Source organism: Armigeres subalbatus, chromosome 2, assembly GCF_024139115.2.
Source record: "Armigeres subalbatus isolate Guangzhou_Male chromosome 2, GZ_Asu_2, whole genome shotgun sequence".
Taxonomy (NCBI): domain Eukaryota; kingdom Metazoa; phylum Arthropoda; class Insecta; order Diptera; family Culicidae; genus Armigeres; species Armigeres subalbatus.
This window is the reverse complement of record NC_085140.1, coordinates 336,877,509-336,903,643: the sequence shown is the minus strand read 5'-3', so window position 1 is coordinate 336,903,643 and position 26,135 is coordinate 336,877,509. Positions and strand designations below refer to the sequence as shown.

Genomic DNA, 26,135 nt, shown 5'->3' with positions numbered 1-26,135 from the left:
TTTAATGTAATGTCTAATTCTTAGAGTTTATAAACACCACAACTCCTCTTTAGCTCAGGTTAGCTTAGGCTGATTATAAATGTCAATGGTCGCTACTCCGTGATTGATCAGAACTGGTGTAAAAGTAAATCGAGGATCGGGTTTACCACCTATTCTCGAAGTACACATTTCAGCAGCTCGCAACTCTAGATCAGCAACGCTGCCGGCCAAGTCCTTACAATCAGTTGGGAAAGGAGAATCCAAGAATGCCTCATCATCTCCACGATCACCACGGGAAGGGAGTTGTGTCAATTGGGCAGGGTAGTTAAAAAGAAACATAGATCGAGAATTCACCAAGGAAAGTGATATAGTCCATGTCACTTTTTTTTAAATAGAAACGAGCTGGGATTGAACCCACGAACGCTTGCTTGTCCAACCATTCAACAAACAACTGTACAAAGCACAAATCTGGATATCGCAACTATTTTGCGTCCTAATATGAACGCGTCCATTCTTTAACTCCGGAATAACTTTGCGTCCTATATGAAACACAACTGATCTTGCACTAATCAGTTTGCATTCCGACCGCACAAAACAAAAGTAAACACTCAAAAACTCGGGAAACGCTTCGAAATTATCTTGTGAAATCAGGAATTTTCTCGGAAAACTCTTCGGAATTTTCTCGAAAAATGCTCAACAATTTCCTCGGGAAGCTTTTCGATATTTTCTTGGTTAACGGTTCGGAATTTCCTTTGGATTTTTTTTTGAATTTCCTCGAAAATATATTTTGCAATTTCTTTGGGAACCTTTTCGGAGTTTCTGCGGGGAAGGCCGAGATTCCTCGGGAAACTTTTTGGAACTTCCTCGGGAAAGTCTCAAATATTTCCTCGGGAAACGTTTCGAAATTTCATCAGGAAGCGTCTCGCAAATACCTAGTCAAACTCTTCGGAATTTTCCCGATAAGCGCTTAAAAACTTCCTTAGAAAACTTTTCGGGATTTCCTCGGGAAACGCTCCGGAATTTCCTCGGGAAAGTCTTGAATATTTCCTCGGTAAACGATTTGGAAATTCCTCGGTAAACGCTTTGCAAATTCTTTGGAATTTCCTCGGAAAATGTTTCGCAATTTCCTGGGGACACTTTTCGGGATTTCCTCGGGAAACACTTTGGAATTTCCTTGGCAAACTCTAATTGAAGCTACGAAATTTTCTCGGGAAACGCGTTTCAAATTCCTATTGAAACTTTTCGTTATTTCATCGGAAAACGCTCCACAAGTACCTCGGGAAGATTTCAGTATTTTCTTGGGAAACGCTTCGGAATTTCCTTGGATTTTTTTTTATTTTCCTTGGAAAACGCGTCGAAATTCCCTCTAGATTTTTTTGAAACTTCCTCGAAAAATGCGTTGCAATTTCCTTGGGAAATATTTCGAAATTTCCTCGAGAAACTCTTCGGAATTTCCTCGGGAAACTTTTCGGAACTTCCTCGGGAAACTCTTAAATATTTCCTCGGGAAACGTTTCGAAATTTCACCGGGAAGCGTTTTGCAAATACCTAGTCAAACTCTTCGGGATTTCCTCGGAAAGCGCTCAACAACTTCCTTGAGAAACTTTTAGCAATTTCTTCTGGAAAGTTTTAAATATTTCCTCGGAAAACACTTCAAAAATAAACTTCCGGTAAACGATTTGCATATTCCCATTTAAACTCTTCAGAATTTCCTCGAAAACTGTTTCGTAATTTCCTTGGGAAACTCTTAGGAACGCATAGAAATTTTCTCGGGAAACGCTTTTCAAATTCCTATTGAAACTCTTCGTAATTTCTTCGGGAAGCTTTTCGGGATTTCCTTGGTAAACGTTTCGTAATTTTCTTGGGAAATTTTTAGGAATTTCTTCGGATAACGCTTCGCCATTTCCTTAAGAAACTTTTAGGGATTTCATAGGGAAACTCTTGGAATTTCCTCGAGAAACTGTTAGGATTTTCCTCGGGAATCTTTTCGCAATATCTTAGGGAAAGTCTTCAATATTTCCTCGGCTTTGAAAAATCCTATTGAAAATCTTCCTTGGGAAATTTTTGGGAATTTATCCGGAAAACGCTTCGCAATTTCCTTGGGAAACTTTTCGGGATTTCCTTGGGAAACGCTTCGGTCCTCGGGAAACTTTTCGCAATATTTTCTGGAAATCTTAAATATTTCATCGGAAAACGCTACGAAAATTTCTCGGAAAATGCTTTGCAAATTCCTATTGAAACTCTTTAAAATTTCCTCAGAAAACGCTTCGCAATTTCCTGGGGAATCTTTTTGGGATTTCCTCGGGAAACGCTTCGGAATTTCCTTGGTTAACTCTTTCACATTTCCTCGGAAAACGCTTTGCAAATTCCTTGTGAATCTCTGCAGAATTTCCCCGGAAAACCATTTTTCCAATCGAATTTTTCTTGGAAAGTTTTTCGGCATTATGGGAAACGCTTCGGAATTTTCTTGGCATTTTTTTTTAAATTTTCTTGGAAAACGCTTAGCAATTTCGTTGGGAAACGATTCGGGATTTCCACGGGAAACGCTTTGGAATGCCTTCGGGAAACGTTTCGCAAATTCCTAGTAAAACTTTTTTGAATTTCTCCGGAAAGCGATTGGCAATTTCCTTGGGAAATGGTTCTGAATTTCCGCGGAAAAGTCTTAAACATTTCCTCGGAAAACGCTTCGAAAATTTCTTTGTAAGCGATTTTTAAATTCCTGTTAAAACTTTCGGAATTTCCTTGAAAAATGCTTCGCAATTTCTTAGGGACCTTCTCAGGATTTTCTTGGGAAACGCTTTGGAATTTCTTAAGGATTTCTTAAGGAACGCTTCGCAATTTCCTAAGGGAAACTTTTCGGGATTTCCTAGGGTAACTCTTAGGAATTGGTTCGGGAAACACTTTGGAGTCAGAAAACTTTTCGGAATTTCCTCGGAAACGACTTAAATATTTTCTCAAAAAGCTTCGGAAATTCCTCGGTAAACACTTTGTAAATTCCTTTAAAAACTCTTCGGAATTTTCTAGGAAAACACATCGCAATTTCCTCGGGAAACGCTTCGAAATTTATTTGGTTAACTATTAGGAATTTCTTCGGAAAACGCTACGAAAATTCCTCCGGAAATCTCTTCGAAATTGCCTCGGAAAACACTTCGCAATTTCCTTGGGAAACACTTCGAAATTTCCTCGGGAATCGCTTCCAATTTTCCTCCGGAAACTTTTTAGGATTTCCTTGGGAAACACTTTGGAATTTGCTCGGAAAACGCTTTGAAAATTCCTCGGTAAACGCTTTGTAAATCCCTATGGAAACTCTTTGGAATTTCATCGGAAAACGCTTCGCAATTTCGTCGGGAAGCTGCTCGGGATTTCCTTGAGAAATGCTTCGGAATTTCCTTACTGAAACTTTTCGTGATTTTATAGGGAAACATTCTGGAATTTCCTCGGGAAACGCTTCGGAATTTCCTGAGGAACTTATCGGGCCGATATTTTCTTGAAATCGCTGAGAAAGTCTCAATATTTCAGGTACTCATTCAAAAGGATGTATGTGATTTTATTGAAAAAGATTGAAACACCGATTTGTTCAATCCAATGGCACGCCCACACGAGCCGCGTAAATAGTGACCCCAATGTACTAAATATATAACTACCGTGGCACACTGTGGCAGAACGCTGTATTCGTTGGACAAAACGTCTAGCACTCTCTGAATACGTTCTAGAGTTTTGATGTTCTCAGCACACTATCGCGGGTGATTCTAAGCTTCATTTTAAAGAATTTTATTTTTATCTAGATAAGTTTAAACTCACCTTGATAAGTTAAAACTTACCTAGATAAGTGTTATCTTTTGATAGAAAAGAGATAAAGAAAAACTTCTACAAAGTGGTTTGTTTTTACATTTTAGAATTATGCTTCATAGACACCTATGCTCTATAACCTTTGTAGATGGCGCTGTACGTTATTTCCTTGAAAACAGCGATAAAATGGTTTTCTTCTCATTTTTTCGCGTTAAACCTCTGGTAAAAGTTTTTTGAAGTATGCTTTCAAAGGAGAATGATAATAAAGCTGATCGTGAGGTGTTACCAAGGATTTTAAAAGCTTTATTAGTGGATTTCTTGAAATTAAGTCAAAAACACTGTTTAGAAAAATATGAATAACTTACGAATGGGCAGATGGCGGCAGCTGAAATTTTGTCTGAACATAGTTCAAACTTATATCTTTGATATCAGAAAGAAAAAAAAAGTGAAGACATGTGGAGCTTTTTGTCTACCATTATTCCAAATTTGGTATTAATATGCATTGAAAACCAACATATTACAGAAATTTAGAATGAAACGAATTTACGATATCTCCGAATTCTGCAATATTTGGTAGAATCGTCCCCTTCCAAAAATAATTAGACTTGTATTTTTTGTTCCGTCACTAGAAGGGTGATCTAAAATATCGATGAATTTGAAAAATCATTTCTTTTAGCATTTTTCGAAATCGAATCAAGTCAAGAAATTTATTCTTTCAATTTTACACATTGTTTTGAAAAAAAAAAAAAAGAAATGTTGGGCAATCCGTTTTGAAAATACAATTTTTGAGAGATATATTTTTTGAGTCATTGGTAACAGACACCGGTACATAATTCATCACACGAATATGGAGACGCATGGTTGCCCACCATGTTGTTTGTATGGCGAATCAATTACTTTATTTTGTGAAAATACTATCTCCAGAATGGCTCGCCCGATATCTCTATTTCTATATAATATGCAAAGTTGCCACTCTGACCACTATCTGGTGATGGTTAAACTGCGTCCAAAACTATCCGTCATCAACAATGTTCGGTACCGACGACCGCCGCGGTACGACCTAGAGCGACTGAAGCAACCTGATGTCGCCACTGCATACGCGCAGCATCTCGAGGCAGCGTTGCCGGAAGAGGGTGAGCTCGATGGGGCCCCTCTTGAGGACTGCTGGAATACAGTCAAAGCAGCCATTAACGACGCAGCGGAGAACAACGTCGGGTATGTGGGTCGAAGTCGACGGAACGATTGGTTCGACGAAGAGTGCAGACAGATTCTGGAGGAGAAGGATGCAGCGCGGGCGGTCGCGCTGCAGCAAGGTACCCGGCAGAACGTGGAACGTTATAGACGGAAGCGGAGACAGCAGACCCGCCTTTTTCAGGAGAAGAAACGCCGCCTGGAAGAAGCGGAGTGCCAGGAGATGGAACAGCTGTGCCGTTCTCAAGATACACGCAAGTTCTATCAGAAGCTCAACGCATCCCGCAAAGGCTTCGTGCCGCGAGCCGAAATGTGCCGGGATAAGGATGGGAGCATCTTGACGGACGAACGTGTGGTGATCGAAAGGTGGAAGCAGCACTACGAGGAACATCTGAATGGCGCTGAGAGTACAGGCAGTGAAAGTCAAGGCAGCGGAGGAGATGACTACGTCAGTTCAGCGGACGATGGAAGCCAAGCAGCCCCCACCTTGAGGGAAGTTAAGTATGCCATTCAACAGCTAAAGACCAATAAAGCAGCTGGTAAGGATGGTATCGGAGCTGAGCTCATCAAGATGGGCCCGGAAAAGCTGGCCACTTGCCTGCACAAACTGATAGTCAGAATCTGGGAAACCGAACAGCTACCGGAGGAGTGGAAGGAAGGGGTTATATGCCCCATCTACAAGAAAGGCGACAAACTGGAGTGTGAGAACTTTCGAGCGATCACCATCCTTAATGCCGCCTACAAAGTGATATCCCAGATCATCTTCCGTCGTCTGTCACCATTAGTGAACGAGTTCGTGGGAAGTTATCAAGCCGGCTTCGTTGACGGCCGCTCGACAACGGACCAGATCTTTACTGTACGGCAAATCCTTCAAAATGCCGTGAATACCAGGTCCCAACGCATCATCTGTTCATTGATTTCAAGGCGGTATACGACAGTATAGACCGCGTATAGCTATGGAAAATTATGGACGAGAACAGAAGAAGCTTACCAGACTGATCAAAGCAACGGTGGATGGTGTGCAAAACTGTGAGAAGATTTCGGGCGAACACTCCAGTTCGTGCGAATCGCGCCGGGGACTAAGTCAAGGTGATGGACTTTCGTGCCTGTTGTTCAACATTGCGCTAGAAGGTGTCATGCGGAGAGCCGGGTGTAACAGCCGGGGTACGATTTTCAATAGATCCAGTCAATTTATTTGCTTCGCGGATGACATGGACATTGTCGGCCGAACATTTGCAAAGGTGGCAGAACTGTACACCCGCCTGAAACGTGAAGCAACAAAAGTTGGACTGGTGGTGAATGCGTCAAAGACAAAGTACATGCTTGTGGGCGGAACCGAGCGCGACAGGGCCCGCCTGGGAAGCAGTGTTACGATAGACGGGGATACCTTCGAGGTGGTCGAGGAATTCGTCCTTGCTAACGGCTGACAATAACGTTAGCCGTGAAATACGAAGGCGCATCATCTGTGGAAGTCGGGCATACTACGGGCTCCAGAAGAAACTGCGGTCGAAAAAGATTCGCCACCGCACCAAATGTGTCATGTACAAGACGCTTATAAGACCGGTTGTCCTCTACGGACATGAAACATGGACAATGCTCGAGGAGGACTTGCAAGCACTCGGAGTATTCGAGAGACGGGTGCTTAGGACCATCTTTGGCGGTGTGCAAGAAGACGGTGTGTGGCGGCGAAGAATGAACCATGAGCTCGCCCAACTCTACGGCGAACCCAGTATCCAGAAGGTAGCTAAAGCCGGAAGGGTACGATGGGCAGGACATGTTGCAAGAATGCCGGACAGCAACCCTGCAAAGATGGTATTCGCTTCCGATCCGGCAGGTACGAGACGGCGTGGAGCGCAGCGAGCGAGATGGGCAGACCAGGTGCAGAACGACTTGGCGAGCGTGGGGCGTATCCGAGGATGGAGAGATGCGGCCTCGAACCGTGTATTGTGGAGTCAAATTGTTGATTCAGTGTTATCTGTTTAGATGTTAACTAAATAAATAATAATAATGTAAAGTTGCGAGATTAAATTTCATGGCTATTGACCAGTCGGACCAGTATTTCAAAAGTAGGGCTAAATAACTGTTTTTTGGAAAAACGTTGATTTTTTTAAATCACCCTATCCGAAATTAGTCACCCTAGTGCCGGAACAAAAAAGACAAGTCTAATAATTTTCGAAAAGAGACGATTCTACCAAATATTGCAGAATTCGGAGATATCGTACATCCGTTTCATTCGGAATTTCTGTAATATCTAGACCAACATTTGAAAAGGGCGAAACAGTTAAAATTTATTCCCTCTGATTCTTCGTCCACATATACAGTTATATATGTAGACAAAGAATCAGAAAGAATAAAATTTGACTGTTACGCTTTTTCAAATGTTGGTCTAGATATGTTGATTTTCAATGCATATTAATACCAAATTTGGAAAAATCACCGGCTAAAAGCTCCACTTTCTTCCCGATATCAAAGATATAAGTTTGAATTATGATCAGACAAAATTTCAGCTGCCCATTCGTAAGTTATTCATATTTTTCTAAACAGTGTTTTTTTTTACTTAATTTCAATAAATCAACTAATAAAACTTTTAAAAACGTTGGTAACACCTCACGATCAGCTTTATTATCAATTTCCTTTGAAAGCATACCTCAAAAACTTTTACCACAGGTTTAACGCGAAAGAAAATGAGAAAAAAACCCATTTTATCGCTGTTTTCAAGGAAATAACGTACAGCGCCATCTACTAAGGTTTTAGAGCATAGGTGTCTTTGGAATTGGAATTCTTCAAAATGAAGCTTAGCACCACCCGCGATAGTGTGCGATAGTGTACACCACAACTCTAGAACGTATACACAGAGTGCTCGAGGTTTTGTGCAACGAATACAGCGTGCGTGGGGCATAGAAATCCGTACACCTAAGCACTTTAGCATATGTTAATGCCTCTAGAAAATACTAATCGAATACAAACAAAACCTTCGTCGTCATCACTGGTTTACGAAGGCCTCTATTTTTGAAGTGATCCTCTTCTACGCAATAAAAACTACGAAAAACTTGAGCAAAACTAACACCTCCTGAATTCCGTCCTCGTGGACGGATTTCGAATCAAAGGATCAAAATCCGTACAGCTTTTTTCTGTCTAAATAATGAAACTATAGCAGACCCATTGACTAAACTGCCACTGTAAACAGTTCAATACGCACCAAGCGATCCCTTCGATTTACATTTCGCTTATTCAAATGTTTGTTTTTATTGCAATTTACATTTAAACTCAGTCACTTTTGGTACGTGTTGACCATAACACGCGAAAAAATGGCGCCTGTAAAGCTGCGTTTGATGGGAAGCAATGTGCTTTTGATTTTTGTAGTTTTAATCCCAAAGCCTATTTCCATTTCATTGGTCGAAAAGCTTAATGTTAAGTATATGGACAGAATGAGATGATTCAATTATAAATTAATTACCTTAATTCCTCTTAAATTTATTGATATCTTATAAGGTGGACGGATTTCGATAATTCGGACGGTAAAATTGTATAATTCTGAGTCTTCCAAAATAATTTAAGGGCATCTTGACGTTTCGGAAAAAAAAATCTAGTATTCTGATGACTTTCATGAACTTTGGAAATTTGGATTTTTCAAAGATAAAGTGAAGACGTCCTGGGTTTCTGAATGGCCTGAATGGCAAGTATGACAAGTAGCTAAACGGTTAATATGGGGCACCTGAGCAGTAAACGCGGTACGCAGAGCTCTTAATCTCCATGACGTGGGATTCAAAATGTGCTAAAAAATCCATAAAAAAACGAAAAAGGAACCCTTCGCTAGGGAGGAGCCACACTGGCAAAGATCATAAACATAGCAAAGACCAACCATGATAAGGAGAAAGTGCGTGCAAAGATGGATGTGATCATGGACATCGCGGGTGTGATTCTGTCCTTCTCGGTAAATCGCTCAAACAACTACCGTGACTTCAAACTGGCATTGCTTACTCTCTTCGACCTTGTCGTTATGGCAAAGCCGGAGAAGAAGTTTCTACTGGAGTAAAGGAGACAACGGAAGCTTTACTTGCTCACTGAAGAAAAGGAGTCCGATCTGCAGCGGCATATGGCTATCACGGGCGTGTTTTTTAAACTGAGTAGGGGGAGATCCCCCAAGGCCGAACACCTCCCAATACCGGACACTTCTAAAAACGGCACTTGCAGAGATCCCTCTATCATCTTCTGTAGTACAAAATAAAGCTATCAAAAGGTCCTCTAACTGCATGGAATATCAGATCGTCATGTCGTCAACTTTGTACAAAATTAGAATTTGAAGAAAAATGTCGAAAAATTTCATGTTTCGCATTATTTTAGAAGGTTTGAATCAACAATTTAAAATCCGGAAAATTATATTAAGCTTTTAGTGGAATGTATTAAACCGTCTAAGACGAATTAAGTACTGTCCATTTAATTCCAGTTAACTGGTGGAATTAAATGGACAGTACTTAATTTGTCTTAGACGGTTTAATTTAAAATCAATCTAATACATTCTGATTATGTCGAGATGGTCAATATAAGTCATCTTTCAAATAGCTATCATGATTTGTTAGATATATAATATATCCATGGTGTAAAATCAATTTCTGTATCCGGTAGATATCCCCCGGGTCCGGACAGTGAGTTTTTTCATGTGATCAAATAGCCATTCTTTGCACTGTTTTGCTAAACTTACTTCAATGTTTTTTGCCAAAGAAGAAAGCCAAAGAAATATGCAGAAACAAAAATTGAAGATATCATTGAATATGGAGGGAATTATTAGTAGGATGTTAGAAATTTAGCTGTAGAGTCAAATAAGCTCTACTAGCACGTGCTAATATCTTCAACTTGCAGCAAGTGAAAAATTTTACTATTCTAAATGATGTCTATACTCATGTAATAGGAGCTTGGTCATATTTGAACATGATAGTGTCCGGTACTCGGGGACACTTTTCTGAACCGTGAAAATTTTCACCAAAATTCATCATCAAAATACATCGTCCAAAAACGTGTTCAAATGATCAAATATAGTTTGTATCAATCATCAATGATCATATTTTGTGTATATGGTATACAAGTAAACATAATCCGGATAATTAGAGTTTTTCATTAAATGACTTATGTGTCCGGCACTGGGGGATCTCCCCCTATCGTCGGGCAGGTTGCTAATCTGAAAAGGTCAAGCGTTCCCTGTTACGTTGGGATATGGATACTCGGAACGGAAGTAGTGCGTAACGGTTTTAATTCGGCCATATCGCCAGGCTCAGTACAACACTGAAGCTGGCAATATGGCGTCCCTAACCCCAAATCCCAAGGTTTTAGGCGACCCAGGCCGAGGGAATGAATGACCTGCAGAAAAAAATAATGAAAAGTAATCAACGCGTAAATAATAAAGCCGTGGAAAATTACACTATTCTGTGTGGGGGTGAAACAATTAGCCAGGTCGTTAACGGAGCCTGTGGTGGTTCCACAGAGTGAGGGCTGCTCAGACGGCAAGCAGGTGGCAGTGGGTGGTACCCACACACCTCAATTGGTGCACATGTGGTGCACAGATAGAAAAAGTTTTTGAAATTTACACGAAAGTGATGCACATAAAGGGAATGCCAGAAAGAGCGTAAATTTAAACGATATTATCACCTGAATGTACACAATTTATATTGCATTATGTCACTTTTTATACGAATAAGTGTCATAACGCTTTGTAAATTGCTTACATTTAGGGGGAAAAGATTCATGTACGCCCAGAATAGTGTAATTTTCCACGTCTTTATTATTTACGCGTTGATTACTTTTCATTATTTTTTTCTGTGTGGAAGCGAATTACTCGTAATACCCCCACAGAGTGAGGGACCGAATGTATGGGTGAGCACACAAGTAGGGAAAAGCAGGTAAAATGAACAGGGGTGGTAAAATGAACAGTTGGCTATATTAAGATTAAAACACTAATTAGGCGTATGTTAATCATGCACAAGTTTTCTTCTAAATAACATAAGGTACCTGAGCTAATATTTTGGTTTTGAGACCGAGCGAATAGCTATTAATATCCAAAATATTAAAAGAAGCCGTGAAAATTGGGTCTGATGTTATTTTCAACCATTTTTCCGTAAGCTTTAATTCTTAATAAATTCATCATAAAATTGGTTTAAACTACGGGGGCAAATAAGACAACCTTCACAAAGATGTTGCAGGGGTAAATAGTAATTTTTTGGTTTGCATCGTTATAGGAAGAGCTATTTATCACATGGCATGTAAGCAGGTAAAATGAACTATTGTATCATACTTATACAAATTTTTGATAAAAGTTATGCAATTGTGAAGCGGTAGTTCAAGAAACAAACCATATCAAATAACCAAGATAAAACTTTGAATTTAGATTGAAGATTGAAGATTTAATTTCAAAATAGATGATATTCCAAAACTTTTTTTTCTTCTTTTTATTACTTTGATAATTAAGAGCTTTTCAAAAGATATACCAGATTTTCCAAAACGCTCTCGTAATCTTAATTGGTTATATTTACGGTGCTGGAGTTGAAAAAATGAAAATTTAATGATATAAAAGGGTTTTAGAATCGATGTTCATTTTACCACCAGGAAGTGTTCATTTTACCCGCACTATTTTTGTACACACGAAATTTCGATGTTTTTTATTTCGAAGAAAAACTATATAAAACGATGTTTATTAGCTAAAACAATGTTCAGTGCAATAAGAATATGAGTTAAATTGTTGGTCTAAGTGGTAAAACTAGCAAGTTATTCTCGTTTTATGATTGAATTCAATGCAGGTCCTTAACGTGTTCATTTTACCACCTTTTCCCTAAGCTTCGCATGGTCGGTAGTGTTAGTATGACTGAAGTCTGGTGCGACCTGGCAGGAGTGCCGGGGGCAGATACCTCTACGGCACCTCAGAATTAGGGGACACAAAGGTCTCACTATGCCTGGCAGAAATGTCGGGGGTTGATACTTCTTCGGCACCTCAGAATTTGGAGACATGAAAGGGTCTGCATCGTAGCTTTTTTTTAAACTTTATTAATAAAAAAAAAATGTAGGAGGTAGGAGCGGCATAGGAGCCACCAACCTAGGGTCGCCTCCGGTGTGGTAGATTGGTAGACAAGTGGTGCCATCCTGTTGCAGGACGGGGTGACACCATACTGAATGAAAACTGTCTATGTTGTGAGATGGCAGAATGGGGTACCTCCTGCAGGGTCCCTTCTAGATTCTTGCAATCATTCGAGCGGCATAGGCAGGTGAGTGTTGGGGCACATGTGGAGCCAGTGTGTCTTGTGCACATGTGGTGCATGGGGAGTGTTAGGAGAGTCGATGCGCATACGTGCACTTGTGTACGTCATGTAGGGGGCGCAATGCCCAATGGTCATCCCAGAAGTATTGATTAATTGCGGAACTGGAATGTTTTTCTCAAAAGGTAAATGATAAGATTTTAAATGTTTTCTATAACAGTTGTCCTATGAAACAGTCTCTAACAGGGACGTACCGTGGTGGAACTCAAAAATGGAAAACCTGCGGAAAACTTCTCGTAAACTTTTTAATAAGTACATTCAAAGTTTATTGCCTAAATGCCGGGTATTAAGCCACCCGGAGTGGAAATTAATTACTATGTCTGAAATTTGATTATGCATATGTACAACATGTGATAGATTTAGTTCGGAAAAGGTATTGGAGGGTAACCGCCCCTTCGCTGGGGTTTGATCCCACGACCCCAGTTTGCATGACAGGTGCTTTCCCTACTAAGCTACGAAGGACCTCCGTCGTCCACTGCAGCTTAGCGGGTACTGATGAAACCAAATTCCCAGCACCAGGTACCAGCCGATCTCTCGCAATACATTTTCAGAACTAACTCTCTCATATGTATTTTTGTACACATGCCAACCAAGTAGGATGAGTATTTAGTATTGTCCGGCTCCTACAGACTTGCTTCATCAGCAACGGCGCTCAATGAAGTAGGGTTGTGTGAGGTTGTGCCAGTTTGGTCGTCAGATCCCAACACGACCACACAAGCGAAGAGAGGACGACGGAGGTCCTTCGTAGCTTAGTAGGGAAAGCACCTGTCATGCGAACTGGGGTCGTGGGATCAAACCCCACCGAAGGGGCGGTTACCCTCCAATACCTTTTCCGAACTAAATCTATCACATGTTGTACATATGCATAATCAAGTTTCAGATATAGTAATTAATTTCCACTCCGGGTGGCTTAATACCCGGCATATAGGCAATTAACTTTGAATGTACTGATCTCGAGTGGCGATCTCTCTTCGCTTGTGTGGTCGTGTTGGGATCTGACGACCAAACTGGCACAACCTCACACAACCCTTCTTCATTGAGCGCCGTTGCTGATGAAGCAAGTGTGTAGTAGACCTGTGCGCCGATCCACTTTGAACCGGCGGCGGCGTGAACGCAATTTTCTAACGGCGGCGGCGGCTTAGCCGGCGCCACGCCGCGGTTGCTCTCGGCGGCGGCGGCGGCTCGGATCGGCGCGATTCAAAATTATCATTTCTTCGGTGTTGACGAACAATATTTTTTTGGAATATTATTTGCATGTCTCGTGCATTAATGGTTATAAGCATAATTTATATTGCACGTTGTTATAAAAGACAGGATCACCGTCTTCGACCAGAGGTCGTGCAGACTGAACACTTAACATTTAGCATGAGACAATGGACAGGACATTTACACAAATAGTGAATCTACTTAGAAACCTCGCATTTAGAAACTGTAGAAGTGCTTGATGAACGTTGCGATACAGCAATTTTCAAATGGAGGATGTAATGTCAACAAAAAAGATCAGATGAGAAAATTGCTGAAGGTCAGAAAACCCTACACTAATGTACAGGAACTGATGATGGAATTTTTTCATGAGTTTCCCATACTGAAATTCTGGGACACGTATTATTCATTCCTCAGAACTTCTGGACTCATATAGACATGGAATTCTTGGAGTGAATTAAAAACTGGGAGTAAAAACCACCCTCCCCTACAATTTCACAGAAATTTTTGTAGAAGAAACTTTTCTGTAGAAGGAATTCTTGTAAAAGAAATATTTATTTATTTATTTTAATTTATATCTTTTTTCTTATTTTTATTTCTGATGTTTCAATGACTAAAGGATAAAAATGTCCCCCAAATCTAATTATTATATGTACAAACATGGATTAAATACGCCATAATACAGCACTCATAATACCTAAGAAACAGATCAATATAACTAAACCGTTAATTTGTGCCTCGAAAATATGTTGCGAGAGGTCGTTGTAGAATAGCTGGCGATGAATTTAAATCAAAGAGATGGAACACTGCGAATTGGAATATCTCAGAGCTTCTGAAAGAGAAATTCTTAAAAAATACTATTCTTAGAGTATTCCACAATTCTTGTACCTAGAATTTCTGAAGGAAAATTTCTCCAAAATATCTGGGGGAGATTTCCAGTAAGAAAAAGGAATACCTGCGTTGCTGGGAGGGAGGCGATGGTGCTGTAGTTATTTAGATTTTAGGTGGAACTATTCCCCATAATTCCTGAATGGGCAAGTTTTCAGAATATCTGAGGAAGAAAATCCCCAGAATTCCTTGAGATGGAAGAACCAAGAATAATTGGAAAATCAGTTTCTAGAGTCCTCGAGAAATTGTTAGAAATTAAAGAAAAACAGCAGTCTGTAGGGGGTCAAAGTCCTGAAATCCTTTGAAGAATTCCCCATGACTTCTGAAACAATAAATGATCAGAACTCCTGAGTAGGAATTCTTAAGAACTTCTACAGAAGGTATAATCCTGTATTCTTGAAATACGAGTTGCTCAAAAAGGAATTTTGCAAAATTTCTGGGGAAAGATTTTTTTCTGAATTAAAGAATCCAAAATTCTTAGCCGAGCAATTCTTCAATATTCTTAGTGTGGGAATTCTCCCAAATTCTTGGAAGAGTCGTGAATCCGCAGAACTTCTGCAGAATGAATCGTAGAGTTTCCGAAATTTCAGAATCTCAGAAATGATTTTTCTAGAGGGAGAAGAAATTCTCTAGGAAAGGTTAGCTAAAAATGTACCTGTAGGATTATCAGTTATGTTAAAAGCATGAGCATTGAGCATGATGACCGTGCATATCGTAGTCGTGGTTGACCAGAAATTGCACAGGGAAAAAAATCCCTGTCAGAGTTGGATGGAAGCATAGGATTTGCTCTTCAACCTCAATGTGCACAGTCCGAGAGCTCTAAAATTCTGAATGGTTGATAACGCCACGTCCTCACGGTCTATCGGGGATGGAAAGGAATTGATGATGCAATCACTCGCCCACTGCAAGCCGAGAATACCTCTGCACTCGCCATGAGATCCTGTGAAATTTTATTTGAATCGGGGGGTTAGGTTCTATGGCAGATAAGGTTAGTCTTGGTAAACGGGTTGCCAATGTAATAGGAATGAAAGAATGGTAGGAGAACTGTACCGGTTTTGGCCATGTTCCTATTTTGGCCAATTTTGCGAATAACTCCAAAAATAAAGCAATTCGCAAGGGTTTTATTAGTTCCAACAAGAGATATATCCCTCACGCTTCAACGCTGGTTTCAACTGATCGATTATTTTGGAAAAATATGTATTTTTCAGGGTTGGCCAAATTAGGCACTAAGTTGGCCAAAACCGGTGCACTTCCCCTATGTTTTAATTGGATGCCGAAACGAGCTTTTTTCACTCATTTCGAATTCAAACAGATACCTGCTAGAACTACTCAAGTTGTAGGTATAAGGATAGCAGATATAAATGGTATGAAAGCCCATTTCCAGTTCTAGCGATTGCTAGAACATGAGAAACATATGAAAAGATAAAAGGAGGAGGAACCACCAGGCCCGTTATATTACCAGTTATGTAAAAAGAGAAGAGATTATGTGTGAAACGGCTCAATGATGATTTTATCATTATCAGAAATCATTTAATGGCACATTACATCATGATGACAGACAGTTACAAAATCAGATTTTTCTGGCAAATCAGTGGCGTAGTGAGAATATTTCGTTGTTAGAGAGGAAAGGGACTTCTGTATTGAGTTTGGTTAAGCAACTAAAAATTATGTTTCTGCCCGACTTTGTGTCCCACATCGTTCAAATACAATGATCCAGAATCTTTTCATTTTCTAAGCTTCTCTTTAGCAAGTAAAATTTTTAGCGCAACGGATCGTTTTCCATTTTTTATAATAATTAGAAAAGACTCATCCCTACCGATATAGAAAAAACTATGCATCCTAGTCCATACAAGAATTGCCTTAAGTATGTCCTTGAGCTCTCCGAGAGCTGATAGCTTTACTTTTATTCGTTTATGCTGACTGTGGTCCATACAATTGAATAGGATGAGAGTTTTCCAAGAATTCCAATTGGAGAATCCAAGAATTCCCTGGAGTTTAGGCATGAAGGTCTGCTCGCGTACCCAAACGACTGTTATCTTTTTTTCAAAATGGATGCGCTTTGTATTCCACAGATAGTATGTGATCCATATAACCAAATTGGATAACCCTTAAAAAAGAAGTCAAATCTCGAGTCAAATGCTATTTGGCCGGGGGTTCTGCCAAATCGCACCAAGCGCTAACAAAAAAAATGCCCTTTTTTCTGACCAAGCTTTCGCTTTGCAGATATAATTGATTAAAATTGTAATGGATTTCCCAGTACCCCATAACTAAGGTTTTCCTACAACAAATGGGTGGATGAATTGATTTGAAAAGATCTCCGTTTTACTTTTAAGATCAAAATGTCACAAGTCAGTCAAAAAGCCGTTTTGGCAGAACCCCAAACAATTGATCCAAAGCATCATTAACAGTATGTTCATTTCTAGAAGAGCATTTTCTATTTCAGAAAGGAGCTAATCGATTTTTTGTTTCCCGTATAGACCTTAAGGTTGCGGAATTCTCAGGTTACCTGTAATGGAACACATGTTGAATATATGTTCAATTTGATTCATAAATCGCTAGGAATATTGATATATAGACCGTAAGATATTAGTTTACGCATAGAGATCTGAAAGCCTAAACTCCAGGAAATTATTAGAAGAACTGAAACGAATCTGGCGATAACATATTTAATTTATTAATTTAATTTGAGTCCTCGGATTGCTATGTATCATATTTAAAAGAATTCGAAGACCAATTAAATGAAAAACAAATAATCTTAACAATTTTACTTTTGCATCCAAATAACAAAGTGACATAAAACGAAATTTGAGTGTACAAGTTCTTTTCAGCGGCGCAGCCGAAATTTTTCAAATGTATAAGGGTTTAATCAGAATTTTCCTTCTAACAGATTGGGGGACGAGGATAAATTCCCAAAACTGCCCCAGACTACAGCACTTAAATTATTTCAACGGCTCGTTAAAAATTCACCGGCGGCGCGGTCAAAAAATTGCAGCGGCGCGCCGGTCCAAAACGGTGGCGGCGGCGGCGCATAAAAATCGTCGGCGGCCGCGGCGCGGCGCGGCGGCGCACAGCTCTAGTGTGTAGGAGCCGGACAATACTAAATACTCATCCTACTTGGTTGACATGTGTACAAAAATACATTTGAGAGAGTTATTTCTGAAAATGTATTGCGAGAGATCGGCTGGTACCTGGTGCTGGGAATTTGGTTTCATCAGTACCCGCTAAGCTGCGGTGGACGATGGAGGTCCTTCGTAGCTTAGTAGGGAAAGCACCTGTCATGCGAACTGGGGTCGTGGGATCCAATACCTTTTCCGAACTAAATCTATCACATGTTGTACATATGCATAATCAAGTTTCAGATATACTTTTAATAAAGCAAAAAGAACCTCTAATACAACTCCGTATAGGAGTGCACTTACTGAGTACAGTAACGAAATAAGAATATATCCAAAAGAAGATCTTGGGTTCAAACGTGTGAAAATATTAGCAATACTCCAGAAGTCGCGAAACTTCAGAGGGCATTTGCAAAAAAACATACTAATGAACTAGGGCATCTGAAAAAAGTGGATGGATTTTCCACACAAACTTCTAGTGAAACATTAAAGTTGATTATGGAAATCCATTTCCCATCGTTCAGACCCATTAATCTTTCATCCGTTATGTTGAAAACTATGGAAAGGTGTTGAGTGATTATATCAACTCAAATTACATGATTAAACATCCACTGTCTAAGTTCCAGTTTGCTTACCAGTCCGGTAAGTCAACAATTACGGCACTTCATACAGTGGTATCTAAAGTGGAAAAAGCGCTATCGGCAAAAGAAATAGCACTTTGTTCTTTCTTGGATATTGAAGGAGCTTTCGATAACGCTTCTTATTCGTCAATGGATCGTGCCATGAAGAAAAGAAACTTCGACACGAACATTATCAAATGGATTCACACCATGCTTGCAAAAAGAGAAATCTCTTCAGAGCTGGGAAGTTCGTCTCTTACAGTATGGGCAACAAAAGGTTGCCCTCAAGGAGGGGTCCTCTCACCACTAATGTGGTCCTTAGTTGTAGACGATCTTCTAGGAAGCTTAGAAGAAAAAGGTTTCGAGGTTGTAGGCTTTGCTGATGATATGGTCAGCATAGTTAGGGGGAAATTCGAATTTATTATTTCTGAAAGAATGCAGGACTTGAAATTCAGCTTAGTGAACAGGTCAAATACCTGGGAGTTATTCTGGACTTTAAACTGAACTGGAATGCTTATATTGAGTGTGCGATCGGAAAGGCAGGCAACTAGTGCCTCATGGATATGCTCTAAAAAATTTGGAAGAAATTGGGGCTTAAGACCAAAAATGATAAAGTGGATCTATACTTCCATTATTCGTCCAAAACTGACATATGCTGCTCTTGTACGGTGGCCTAAAACTAAAAGGGTTACTGCACAGAAGAAGCTGACAAAACTTCAAAGGTTAGTGTCCATTGCTATAACGGGAGCGATGCGTAGCACCCCTTCAAAATCGTTAGATGCAATTCTAAATCTAACAATACAAAAGCAATACAGCAGCTATGTGCAAAGATTATTTCTTCAAATTTAATTGTAATTTTTCTGGTTTTTTTTTGCCAGACTTTCACGGGAAAATAAATTTCACTGAAGTAAAAGTTTCAATGTTGGCGTGATAAAATTTCCCTAAGAAATTTCTCTGTGTTCAGCAGCAAAATCAAATCAAATTTTATAAACAAATCTCTTTCTCCATTTCCACCAATCTGAAGGAATTTCACAATAACTACTTTGGAAATTTACCATTTTTTTAACGTGGTAACGTGAGGAATTATCGAAAATTTCTTTGGAATTTCCAAGAAAAAATCTTTGAGATTTTCATTGGAAAATTTTTAGAATATCTACGGGATATTCGTCGAAATTACGACGGAAAATTTTTCAAATGTGCAATGGATTCCACGGGAGTTGCCATAAAAAATCTTCGCAATTTTCACGAAAAGCATTTGTAGTTTTTATCGAAAATAATTCGAAATTTTCATGAGGAATTCTTCAGAATTTCTACATTATATTATCCCTGGTCAACAGGAAGTTTAAGAAATATAAACTTCTACAAATTGTGAAATCGATGCTAAGAATTATAGTTTGGCGCTATTTGGTGGCTTGCCAAATTTAAAACAGCGGTGGGTCGATGCATTCAAAAACAATATCCAATAGGTTTGAAAACATCTAAGTAGGCTTTATATGAACCACAACGGAGAGCCACCAAAATATGATTTAAAGAAATCGTTTGCAATTTACCTTACAGTGAAATAATGCTTGTGTTGAGCTATCGCAGTCTGGAGTGATAATTTTCCAGTTTCCCGCTTGCATATTTTCACGATAAGCTCCACATTTACCTCTAGAAGAAATAATCCACCGGAAAGTCCATTAGCTGACTTCGAGATCTGGTTTCAGCAGCTGTAGACAGGGAAATTATTTAATTTTGTTTAAAATTGATTTTGTTTTGTTTAGATTTTGATTTAATCAAAATTTAATGTTTGTTATTTTCATACTAAAATGGATTGAAATAACTAAATTACTTAACACGTGATTAATCACCATATTATTTCGTAATGCGTCACCATTGTGCACATACACAACACATATTATCAAAAGTCTACGTAGACGTCAAGGAGGGATTGGAAAAGTCTACAAAAGTCTACTAGGGAAGTGGGGGGTTTGAAATTGTGAAAATTAAGTCTACGTGTTATCTCAACAAAGGTCGCCTTTTTATCCATCACATAGCTTACTCCTTTTATGAGAGAATCAAAACAGTAACAACTGTTATTTTTCCATGCATTGGAGCCCTAGTCATATCTGTGTCCTGCTTCTAGAGTAAAGTAAAAAAAAGTAAAGCATCAAACTCGGGATTTAGCTCTATCTTCTTCTTCTTCTTCTTATTGGCATTACATCCCCACACTGGGACAGAGCCGCCTCGCAGCTTAGTGTTCATTAAGCACTTCCACAGTTATTAACTGCGAGGTTTCTAAGCCAGGTTACCATTTTTTTGCATTCGTATATCATGAGGCTAACACGATGATACTTTTATGCCCAGGGAAGTCGAGACAATTTCCAATCCGAAAATTGCCTAGACCGGCACCGGGAATCGAACCCAGCCACCCTCAGCATGGTCTTGCTTTGTAGCCGCGCGTCTTACCGCACGGCTAAGGAGGGCCCTATCTATCAATCTCTAAACTATTTCAATCTAGAGAATTTGATGAGTAACGAGAAATACCGTGTGTTCCACGAACTACCAGTTTATACTAACAGCTTACCAGTTCATGAAAAGTTAGTACATACTTATTTAAACCTCTTACTCGATTTGTTTTCCAGTTGATGAAAAACTAATTAAACTAGGCCTAGGTTTGTTAGATCTTACAACGTAAAACACTACGAAAAACTGATCTACCAGCTTTACGAGAATATACTTCTAAACTTCTTCTGCCTTAGTCTGAATATTTAATAAACATAGTTGTGAAAGATGTTTTTTTTTCTGCAACGTACATCTCCGTTTATCCAACAAACTTTGCCAATCATAGCCTTTCTGATTACGTAGAGATGATGAATTTTTATCATATTAAAAAAACATATTAAGAAATTGTTAGATTACTTGTGTGTAGCTGTAGTTTGAACCGAATATCCAAGTTCGCAAATAGTAGTTTTCAAACATGTGTGGTAAAATTTAGTCATTTAATTGTTTCATGAGGTAAAATTCAATAACTGAGATTTTGGATTTTTTAAATTAAATTTTCCTCTACCGAAGCTTCGACAATTTTTCACCAAGCCGAGATCTCAGTTGTTGGTTGCTCATGTATTCTCATTTGTTATGACATCATAAAAATTTTAAAATTAAATCTGCATATTAACTCCAAGGCACTTCTCCCTGAATTATCTCATCCACCTGTTTTTGTTTTGTTATTGATGAGAAATACATATTCCAAAACAAAAGATTTATGACGGGATCCGCGCGCATGGTTGTTTATCCGCATCAAAATGTCACACAGAATAGTGTCTCCGAATGATTTTGTTTCGTTTCACATGCATCGATCTTCTATTTTTAAAACGCGATGCGACCCATTTTGCATCACTCACTTATCTGGATGTCCTTGTCTTCGAACAGCTGGGAGGAAAAAAAGGATTTCCATCCTCGTTCGGCGAGTTGGAGCAATTTCACCCATTTACGGTTGTACACTAGCAAACTTCGTCCTGCTAACACACCTTATCGGAAGAAAGAAAGAAAACCTTCCGCAAGAAAAAATATGGAAAGCAAAGTGGTAGACACATGTCGACGAATTACAAAGGAAAAGCGAAAACTCGAGGGTACGACGAAGCAGATCAATAAACCTGTCCCCTCTTATCAGCACGTAGTTTCCACCGCCACAATGTAGCATGAGAACCAAATTTGTGGCTTAAATTATTCAACATTTGTCATTTTTTGAAGATCTGTTTTTGTTCGCATACAGTAATGGGATGCAATGTAGAGAAAAGATGTTACAATATGGTAAAAAATCATTATCTAGATTTTTTTACGAATATAGATAATTTTCAGCCGAATATAATCTTTTCAAGTGACAATAGAACATACTCAAACAATTATTTTTGATAATAGAGGAATTAGACTTCAACGATTGATTTAACTTATTGTAACCACTATATATGTAATAATTTTGATATTATCAGCATTCGTTCTAGAAATTCTTGAAAAAGGTTTTCAAACCGGCGCACACCTTATCGCATAGCAAATGGTACAAACAAAACTCCAATAATACTTGTGGTGTAGCCCTCCAGGCGTTGTTATTCCCAAGCGAAGATATTTGTAATCGCTTCGTACTCTAGAAATTAACTTTCACGAATATACATATTTTTTGTTCATAGAAGTAGGCTTCGCGGAACACTGTGCTTCTGTGGGGACATTACACGTAGAAATAGAGAGGCTCGTCCTTCACCTATCGCGGTTTTCTTCAGCTGCCAGTAGATTCTTTATTCAACTCACAGTATTATAAAGGCTACACCACTTCCGTTTAGCTATTCGATAGCCATTTTTGCATGACTTTCACACAAAATCAATTCACCTTGCTTTTCACCGTGCACAGGAACGGGGTAGTCCCAAGAGATTCATACGTCGGATTTCAGCACTAATTTTCACAGACACATCATTTTCGCGTGCGTATGTTGGACATAGGAATAGGACACTCTCCCGACAGACACCCGACGACCGGGATGAAAATATCCAACACTGAGCGTGATGGGGATTTGACTCGGTTCGTACGGCAGACCGAGAAAGAAAAGTGACTTTTTTCGCTGTCGCCGTCGATCGTCGACCGCCACATATGTCTCAGATTTCTATTTTATTTTCTTCGCTAAGCACATTTTTAACCAGAATTGCTCAATGGTTCTTATTGTCGCGCGCTCTGCCTTCTACTTTCGTTCGTTCGGTGGATTAACCTTCTCTTCCCCCTGCGGCAATGTCGCCACCCCACTGCACATTCCACTTTTGGTAAGGACCACCACCGGGCACGACGGGAAGCAACACACGGCACGAGATTCCCGATCCGCAGTCAGTCAGTGACTGAGTGGAAAGCGAATAGAGGAAAAACCGTGATGTCTTGTGTCGTCGAGAAAAAATTCTATGTGGTGGAAATTGTGTTGGAGTGTGTCACTTTTATACGTGTGTGAGCGGTGAGAAAAGTGCTGACGGAAAACATAAAAACAGCTCACTCATCACAAACCGTGCCGTCGCTCGCTGTCGTGAATGTCAGAAAACGTGGGCATGCGGGCGAGGGCAAAGTGAATCGGACGAACCGTGTGAGACGGGTTGGTGTTGTTTATGTTGAGCCGTTGGGTGGTTGCAGTGCTGCGAGATAACGAGATATCTATACACCATAAGGGGTCGAGCCATATGAGGGAAATGATGATAAATGCACGCGTGGGACGGTATGGAATAAAGCATAAAATCTCTCGCAGAGTTATTTATCGGTATTGGTATTGCATCACCATAATGCTGTCTCCTCGTACTTTAGATTCATAAGGTTGGGTTGCATTGAAACAATGAGTTCAATCGAAAAACATCAAAATTAAATATGTGCTCATCAATAACAATAGGCGAATTTGAGTAAAGCTCATCGATCATTTCGACATCTGGTGGTCGTCACAAGAACCACGAAAAACGTGTCGTTGGCCAAAAAAGTGCATTGGCAGCATACGGAAGGAGTACGATTTTCGCGTTTTCTGCTTAATCCAACAATTTTTGAAAGCTGAAATAGTCGTAAATTGGAAGAAAATTTTGTTTTCTTTGGGATGAGCTTTCATCCGGTGGGTGCTTACATATGATTTTTCCGATTAAATAGCACATCTCTTGCAGTGCCTCCACCGCACTATCTTGGTTATGAATTCCCGGATTTTTAATTCGCGGCTTATTTGGGTGGGATTCGTCTTCAACAGCTGCTTAAAGACTGTAAGAAGCCATTGCCAGTGGAAAACATGTGACAATATACCAAAAAGTGAAGTAAATTTTATGGAGAAAATTTGATTTTGAATGTAAATAATCGCTTCTGACGACTTTTCTCCCAAACTCTCGCAGCGCACTCTACCACTGGATCCTTCTCGAATTCGCCTATAGGCGAATTTGAGTAAAGCTCATCGATCATTTCGACATCTGGTGGTCGTCACAAGAACCACGAAAAAAGTGTCGTTGGCCAAAAAAGTGCATTGGCAGCATACGGAGGGAGTACGGTTTTCGCGTTTTCTGATTAATCCAATCATTTATGAAAGCTGAAATAGTCGCAAATTGGAAGAAAATTTTGTTTTCTTTGGGATGAGCTTCCATCCGGTGTGTGCTTGCATATGATTTTTCCGATTAAACAGCACATCTCTTGCAGTGCCTCCACCGCACAATCTTGGTTATGAATTCCCGGATTTTTAATTCGCGGCTTACTTGGGTGGGATTTGTTTTCAACAGCTGCTTAAAGACTTTAAGAATCCATTGCCAGTGGAAAACATGAGACTATATACCAAAAAGTGAAGTAAATTTGATGGAGAAAATTTAATTTTGAATGTAAATAATCGCTTCTGACGACTTTTCTCCCAAACTCTCGCAGCGCACTCTACCACTGGATCCTTCTCGAATCCGCCTATAGCAGGACCCGATGACACACTTTATTTTTATTTTTTAGAAAATTTTATCTTTTTTGCTTGTATCACTTCACCAACTGGAACACTGCTACCTTGAATTTCCAAAGTTATTAACTGCCTCAGAGCAGATGGGAAAATTTTCCAACCAAACATTTCCTGCGTTCTACACATTCAACAGTTCTGCATTTTTGAATTCGTAGCATGTAGCTATAGCTATTATGAATTTGGTATCCCTTTGTCAAAATTATGCATTTTATACCCAAGGAAGTTGCATAAATGTCCAACCCAAAAATTGTGTTGACCAGGTTGAAATATGCACGTAACACCACATGGTCTTGCATTGTTGCTGATCATTGTTTGTTGAGTACTGCTAAGCCTTAGATAATATCAATATTTTAAAATTGTATATTTTTACGATTATGCTGTATTTATTTCGATTTTTTAACTTTTCCAGGTTCAAATAATGCCCATGAAGGCCGTTTTGTTACACGCCCTCCAATATATTTGAATGATATGTGGGGAATTGTGGCTACAGCATAGCATGGTGAATAGTGTGACGGTAGCATAGTGAATGCGCTTGCGTGAAAGTGTGCTTACTGGAATGAACGAAAGGTGGCATGAGTTGTTCAGATGATCAGCGCTTCGAATAGATGTGGCAGGATTTAACATTTACCATCTACAGTGAGTGCTGTCTATAATGATTCCATAGAGGAAATGGAGACTGGTTGGCTGGTTGCGACCTCTATTCATTGAGGGATTTCAAAGCTTAAACATCCTGAAATTTGATCCCAAAGATATCTTATTAGGGCTAAATCTGAACGAAGTAAATTCCTGTTAAAATTATGTCAAAACCTGCCGAAGCCGTTATTTACCCTATATCTGCGCACAATCCAGGATACAGTTTTATGCATAAAGATCAATTTTACGCCAATATATAAAAATGTATTTAAAAAAATGTTGTTTTGAAAAGTTGTACGGAATAGTAGGGCCATCATCATGATGCTATCAACGAATAGGGTGGCCCATTTTTTATTTTACGGAATACTGACATGTAATGCTTTACAAAGTTGTAGCGCAGCTTATTTCTATAAATTTGGCTAAAAAAAACTTTTTCTGTAGCTCTTGAGTAGCTTATTTTGCTGATTTAGAGTAATTTAACCTACTTTGATAAGGGTGTCCCTAAAAACGATATTTTGATTTTGATTTTGTTTTAAATTTTTCGGGAAAGTCGTCTTCGGGTGACTTTTAAATCTAAAAAAATTAACTTTTGAAATAAAAATATGCTCAATATTATATTATAGCCTTAGAAATATTTTTCCATTTTTTTTGTGCTAAATCTATGCAAGATGCATTTTTGGAAGATCCATTTTCAAGCTAGTAACGCAATCCAGATAGGCGTCCCGCGTTTCGCAGGACGATTGCTGGTCACATTACCGATGGGTAAAGCAAAAAATATGTTTACACGGCATTTAAAAGAGCAACGCATATTCTTTATTATTTCAAAAATTTGGAGATTTTTTTTTTTATCTCGAGATTAACCAATTTGGCTAATGTCATATTTTTTCAAATAAATTGATATAACACGACAGCAGAAAAAGATACAGACGGTACAGACTGATAGCAAAACACG

The 26,135-nt window shown here is 39.3% G+C and overlaps 1 protein-coding gene across 5 annotated transcripts in view; it reads right to left on the bottom strand.

Annotated features, from left to right (window-relative positions):
- The window catches only part of LOC134212811 (MAGUK p55 subfamily member 7), a 67,430-nt gene extending 44,477 nt beyond the window's left edge, over positions 1 to 22,953 (bottom strand). For 2 of the 5 annotated variants that reach the window (XM_062691005.1, XM_062691006.1), the window contains exon 1: positions 22,447 to 22,951. The gene's annotated coding sequence lies outside the window, so the exon portion shown is untranslated. Of the gene's footprint in view, positions 1 to 22,367 lie in introns of all 5 variants that reach the window. The other 3 variants (XM_062691003.1, XM_062691002.1, XM_062691004.1) reach the window with 3 other exon arrangements.
- Between the last annotated feature and the right edge of the window lie 3,182 nt (positions 22,954 to 26,135).